This window comes from Bos mutus, chromosome 28 (genome assembly GCF_027580195.1).
Source record: "Bos mutus isolate GX-2022 chromosome 28, NWIPB_WYAK_1.1, whole genome shotgun sequence".
Lineage (NCBI taxonomy): Eukaryota > Metazoa > Chordata > Mammalia > Artiodactyla > Bovidae > Bos > Bos mutus.
The window spans coordinates 98,852-105,753 of NC_091644.1; positions in this window are offsets into that span (position 1 = coordinate 98,852).

Sequence of the window (6,902 nt, forward strand, 5' to 3'; positions counted from 1 at the left end):
GTGTCTTCAATAAGTGGTGTTGGAAAAACTGGATAGCCACATGCAAAAGTATGAAACCGCTATCTTACACCACTTACAAAAATTAACTCAAAATTATTAAAGACCCTAAATCATAAAACTCCTAGAAGAGAACATAGGTGGTAAGCTCTTTGACATCATTCTAGGTGATTATTTTTTAAATCTGACATCAAACCAAAGGCAACAAAACCAGAAATAAACAAGTGAGACTATGTCAAACTACAAAGCTTCTGCATGGCAAAAGAGACCACCAACAAAAGGAAAAGGCAACCTACCAAATGGGAAAGAATATTTGAAAAAGCATATATCTGCTAAGAATTCATACAATTCAATATCAAAAAAAAATTTTTAAATAGGCAGAGGATCCAAATAGACATTTTTTCAAAGACGCACAGATGGCTAACATGAAAAGGTGCTCAACATTACTAATCATCATGGAATGCAAATAAAAACCACAAAGAGATAGCACTTCATACCCACTAGAATGACGCTATCAAAAAACACAAGAAATAGCAAGTATTGGGGAGGATGTAAAGAAAATGAGTTCCCAGTACACTCTTTTGGGAATTGTATATTGGTGTAGCCACTATGAAAAATAGTACAGGGTTCCTCAAAAAAATAAAGTAAAACTATATGATCCAGAAATTCCACTTCTGGGTATTTATCAAAGAAAATTAATACACTAACTCAAAAATATATATGCACCCCATAAAGGATTATAAGGATTGTATGTTAACTCTATGCCAAATTAAATAACTTAGGTGAAATGAACAGACTCCTAGAAAGACATAAACTACAAAAACTGACTCAAAAAGAAACAGAAATACTGGAAGTAAAGAGAATGAATTAGTAATCATTAGCTTCCAACAAAAAAAGTATAGATCTAGAAGGCTTTATAGGTGAATTCTATCAATTAAAAAAATTCTACCAATTAAAGAATAATTAATACTAATCCTTCATAAACTCTTCCGAGAACAAAAGAAAAAGGAATGCTTCCTTACTTATTCTATGAAACCAGTATTAAACTGATACCAAAGCGAAGGACAACACAAGAAAACTATAGACCAGTATCTGTTTTGAATATGGATACAAATATCCTTAACTAATTCCCAGTAAATTGGCCCTAGAAAAACATAAAAAGGATCATATCATGATAAAAACATTTAACACATCATGAATACATGGAATTTTCAATTGATTAAAAAAAAACTATAAAACACCACAGTCACATAATACTTACTTATGAAAGATGGAAAGCTTTTCCCCTAAAATCAGGAACAAAACAAGGATGCCTGCTTTCAATACTTCTATTCAATGTTATACTGAAAGTTCTGGCCAGAGCAATTGAGAGAATAGAAAAAGAATAAAAAGGCACAAATTGGAAAGGAAGAAGTAAAATTATCTCTCTTTGTAAATGACATGATCTTGTGCATAAAAAATTCTAAGCAATCACAAAAAGAAAAAAACTACTAGAGCTAATACATAAATTCAACAAAATTTCAGGATATAAGACCAATAAACAAAACCAATTGCATTTCAGTACATAAGTAATGAACAATGTAAAAGAGAGATCAATAAAATAATTTCATTTATAATAGCATTAATAATACTTAGGAATAAATATAACCAAGAAGGCCTGTGTGCTGAAAAATACAAAACATTTTTGACAGAAATGAGGAAAACTTAAATAGAAAAATATCTTGTGTTTGTGAATTGGAAGACTTAACACTGTTAAGATGGCCATATATCCCAAACCTTTCTAAGGATTCAATGAAATCCCCATCAAAATCCCAGTGTCCTCCCTTACAAAAATGAAAAAGACAATCCTCAAATTCATATGCAATGTCAAGGGGGCCTACTAGCCAAAACATTGAAAAAGAACAAAGTTGGAGGGCTCACACTTTTCAATTTCAAAACTCATAAAAATTACAAAGCTACAATAGTCAAAAGAGGGTATTACTGGGACAAAAACAGTAATATAGATTGATTGAATAGCATGGAGAGTCCATAATGTATGCATGGAGAGTCCACAATGTATGTAAACCCATACATATACATTATCTTAATTGATTTCAACAGAGTGCCAAGACCTTTCAATGGAGAAAGAACAGTCTCTTCAATGAACGGTTCTGGGATAACGGAATAGGCAAATGCAAAAGAAGGAAGTTGGACCTTTACTTCATATTATATATAAAATTAACTTGAAATGGATTAAAGATCCAAATAAAAGTTAAAATTATGAAACTTTTCAAAGAAACCATGGGTGTAAACCTTTATGACCTTGGATTTGGCAATAATTTCTTAGATATGACATCAAAAGCACAAGTAACAGAAGAAAAAATAGATGAACTGGACTTTTTGAAAATGAAATCTTTGGAGGATTAAAAGACACTATCAGGAGAGTGAGAGAATGGGAGAAAATATTTGCAAATTATACAACCAATAAGGGTCTAGAATCCAAAAAATGTATTTTTCTAAAAAAAAAAAAAAAAGCTTAAAACTACAAAAATAAAAAAATAAAAACAGCCAAAGGACTTGAATGAACATCTCTCCAAAAACATAAATATGACCAACAAGCACATGTAAAGATGCTTAGTTATTAAGTAATTAGGGAAATACAAACCACAATGACATACGACTTCACGTCCATTAGGATAGCCACACACACGAAAAGAAAATGGTAAATATCAAGTGTAAGTGGGGATGATATATTTTTGGTAGGAATGTAAAATGGTGTAGCTGCAGTGGAAAGTAACTTGGAGGTTCCTCAAAAACTTCAACATAGAATTACTGTATGACTCACTCCGAGGTATAGACTCAAAAGAACTGAAAACCCATGTCCACATAAAAGTCTGAATACACAAGTTGATAGCAACATTATGCACAATAGCCCAAAGGCAGAAATCACCCTAGTGACCATGGATTGACAAATGGATAAGTGTGGTACATATCAAAGCAGTAAGTTATCATTCGGTGACAAAAAATGTTCTGATATATGGTACAACTTAGATGAACTTTGAAGACATTATGGAGGTGACAGAAGCCAGGCCATGTATTCCATTTATTTGAAGTTTCCAGAACCGGTAAATTCATAGAAACCTACTCAGGGGTTGGGAGGGGTTGGGAGGGGGAGGAATGGGGAATGATTACTTAATGGGTGTGTAGTCTCCAGCTTTGATAAAGACATCCTGGAACCAGACAGTGAGGATGGCGGCATGATATCAAGTACAGCGATGGCTGATTTTATTTACTGCCACTGAACTGTACACTTTAAAATGGTAAAATGGTAAATTTCATGTTATGTGCATCTTACCACAATAAAAACTAAAACATATACTTAAAAAGTCTAATTCTTTATGAACATTGAGCTATACAAACAATTGTTTCAGATCTTTTAAAAAAAAAAAATTACTTTCAATTTTCTCATCCCTATCCAGAATCCAAATAGTGAATTGACAGAAAATACTGACTTTGATGGAGAAGGAAATGGCAACCCACGGCAGTATTCTTGCCTGGAAAATTCCATGGACAGAGGAACGTGACGGGCTAAGTCCATGGGGTCGCAGAGAGTCGGCCACGAGTGAGCACATCAGCAGCACTGACTTTTAGGCCCAACAAAGGCCCAGTCCAAGTCAGCTCTGTCACTTACCAACTGTTTAAAATGAGGCAAAGCCCCTCTCTTCGTGCCTCAGTTCCTTCATCTGCAGACTAGTGAATAATATCAATTATGCAGGGTCCTGAGTAGTGGCAATACCATACATAAGGAATAAAGGAGCTTACTCACTTACCCAGGTGATGATAATGAAAAATAACTAATGGGTTGAAAGACACTGCTAAATCAAAGAAGTACCATGAGCCCATAATGATAATCAATTAAAAGAAATGCAGGGGAAAGTGCCACTATTCATAGCTACTTGAATTCCTTGCTTTTAAGGTTAGTAATTAAGGGAAAAGAAACATTGATCTCTTTTTCAGAAGAATTACTTTTGGGGGTAACCGAATGATTCTCAGTGATTATGAAAAACTTTTCAGAAGAATGCTGGACATAAATGTAAAAGGAAAATAGAATTAACAATGAATTTCACAAACTCCAATGCAAAGTTTGATTTGGATAAAAATTAGCAACTAATATTAAAATGATTAGGATTGGATGGTCATATTGTAACCATACAAATTACTTCAGAGTTGCAAGAGTGGCCACAGAAGGAGGCCACAGAAGCAGGCACAGACTATCATCACCCTAACCCAACAGTTACTCTTAACTATACTGATGGTGGATCAGATGCTGTGTTTTCTGATGTTATACAGAAAAATTAGATTCAGTTCAGTGGCTCAGTCGTGTCCGACTCTTTGCGACCCCATGAATCGCAGCATACCAGGCCTCCCTGTCCATCACCAACTCCTGGAGTTCACTCAGACTCCATCGAATCAGTGATGCCATTCAGCCATCTCTTCCTCTGTCATCCCCTTCTCCTCCTGCCCCCAATCCCTCCCAGCATCAGGGTCTTTTCCAATGAGTCAACTCTTTGCATGAGGTGGCCAAAGTATTGGAGTTTCAGCTTCAGCATCAGTCCTTCCAATGAACACCCAGGCTTAATCTCCTTTAGGATGGACTGGTTGGATCTCCTTGCAGTCCAAGGGATTCTCAAGAGATTAGTAGTTGCCTAGAGTTGCGGGGGAAGGATCTGGGTGTCATGACCACTAAACCAGACAGTTTGTTCTTGGGGTGATGAAAATGTTCTAAAACTGATTGTGGTGATGGTTGTACAAACCAGTGAATGCACTAAGAACCAATGAATTGTAAATTTTACATGGGTGATTTTGAATTTTATCTCAATAAAGCTGTTCTGTCCCCAAAACATATACAGCTGGATAAGTCATCTTCAATCCAAACAAAATTAAAAAATATAGCATCTACAGAGCAGAAAACTGAATTGGAGAAAAATTAGGTATCCAGAAGTATCAAACACAAATGAACAATAGAGAGCTTAAAGAAAAAACACATTGGGGGAAAAAAGTACTAAAAAGTATCTTCTTTCTCTATTTTAGCTGAAAATAAACACTTACATAGTACCAAAATTGTGTGGCACAGTGACCACAAAAGTTCCAAGAATTCAAAAATGTTGAAAAATCACTGCTCCAGCATAATATTAAACCAAAATTTTAATAAAAGTGTAGTTCTAAAAATTGCTATGTCCCAGAAGTTAACCTGTAACTTCAGCCTTAACTTCAGCTGAACAGTGAACTTCATACTTGGCTATTCAAGATTCAGCCAAGACGTCTATTTAACTGCATGATGCCACTTACATGTGGAATCTAAAAAACTACAACAAACTAGTGAGTGAAGCAAAAAGAAGCAGAAACCTAGAGTTTATTTATGTTTAGATCCTTTATGTCTCTCCTTTCTTTCATTTCTTCCTTCTCTTTGCCTTCCACTAAGAACCAGATCAGGAGGAAAACCTAGAATACTTCAACCAAAACAGGATCTTATCTAGCTACTTAAAAGTACACCAGAACAGGAGGCGTCCCCACCCCACCCTTTCTTGTCACTCTTTAGCCTTTGCTACCCCATGGACTGTGAGGCCCACCAGGCTTCTCTGTCGCTGTAGAAGATGCGGGCTTCATTCCTGGGTTGGGAAGATCCCTGAAGAAATGACAACCCACTCCAGTATTCTTGCCTGGGAAATCTAATGGACAGAGGACCCCATCCTTTGGATGGGTGTAAAATAAGTTGCTGCCATTAGCAAGCAACTCTAAGACTCAGATTCAAACTCAGCATAAGTGTCTGCCCAAGGATGACAGCCTTGCCCTAGTCCCAGTGGGCATCTGCTGTATCTGTGAGTCATCTCCTGGTGGAGATGGAAGACTCTTCCCTTGCACCCTGATCACCAGCTGAATCCTCCTGAGGAATCTCTCCCCAGACAAAGGTTGAACACCTTTCATCTCCTTTCTTATCCCATTCTACCTTCTTCCTCTTATGCCAAGCTCTGGCTGGGGACTCTTCACACAAGACCACCCCCTAGCCCAGAGCCACAAAGCTTCGCCTTGTGACTAACACTCTGGAGTGCTGACTAACACTCAGAAAGTCTTGCTGCCAAATCCCAGGGCCAGACTGCACTCTTTGGGGAGTGACATGGGCTGAGTGAATCCAAGGTGCCCTCTGAGCCTGTCTTTCCACACCCAGCCCTCCTTGATGGGGCCACATTGGTTGAGGCCGAGGCTTGAAGGACACTCTCCTGCTGCCTTCAACACTTCTGCCTGGGTGCAGTGAACACAGGTCATCCATATGTGGGGGCAGAGTACCTGGCAGCCTGATTGACAGAGAAGTTATCGATGGCTCTGGGGCACCTGGAACTTTTTTCTCAAAAAAAAATAGTACAGAACTGGACTTCCCTGGTGGTACAGTGGCTGAGAATTCACCTGCAGATGCAAAGGACACAGGTTTGATCTCTGGTCCAGGAAGATTGCACATGCTACAGGGCAGCTAAGCCCTGCACCACACCTACTGAAGCCCGTTCACTTAGAACCTGCACTCGTCCACAGGAGAACCACGGCAGTGAGAAGCCCGCACACCACGATGGAAAGCGGCCCCGCTCACCGCAACAGAAAGCCACCCGTGGCAGCAGTGAACACCCAGCGCAGCCCCAAAGTCTTTAAGTTTTTTAAAAAAGTATAGGACTGATATAACGTTTCTCTTCAATGAAATCTGTATTCTTTCCCATAATTTTTTTCCCTTTTTCTTTCCCCATTTAAGCAATTAGGTTGTTCTCTTCTCATTGTGTCAGAAAAGGTATATTATAATTAAAACTAGAATTTTTTTTTTTAGAAGAAGCCTCTTCTTGGCATAAACATAGATCTGGAAAAATGTCTTATAAAAGCAAATT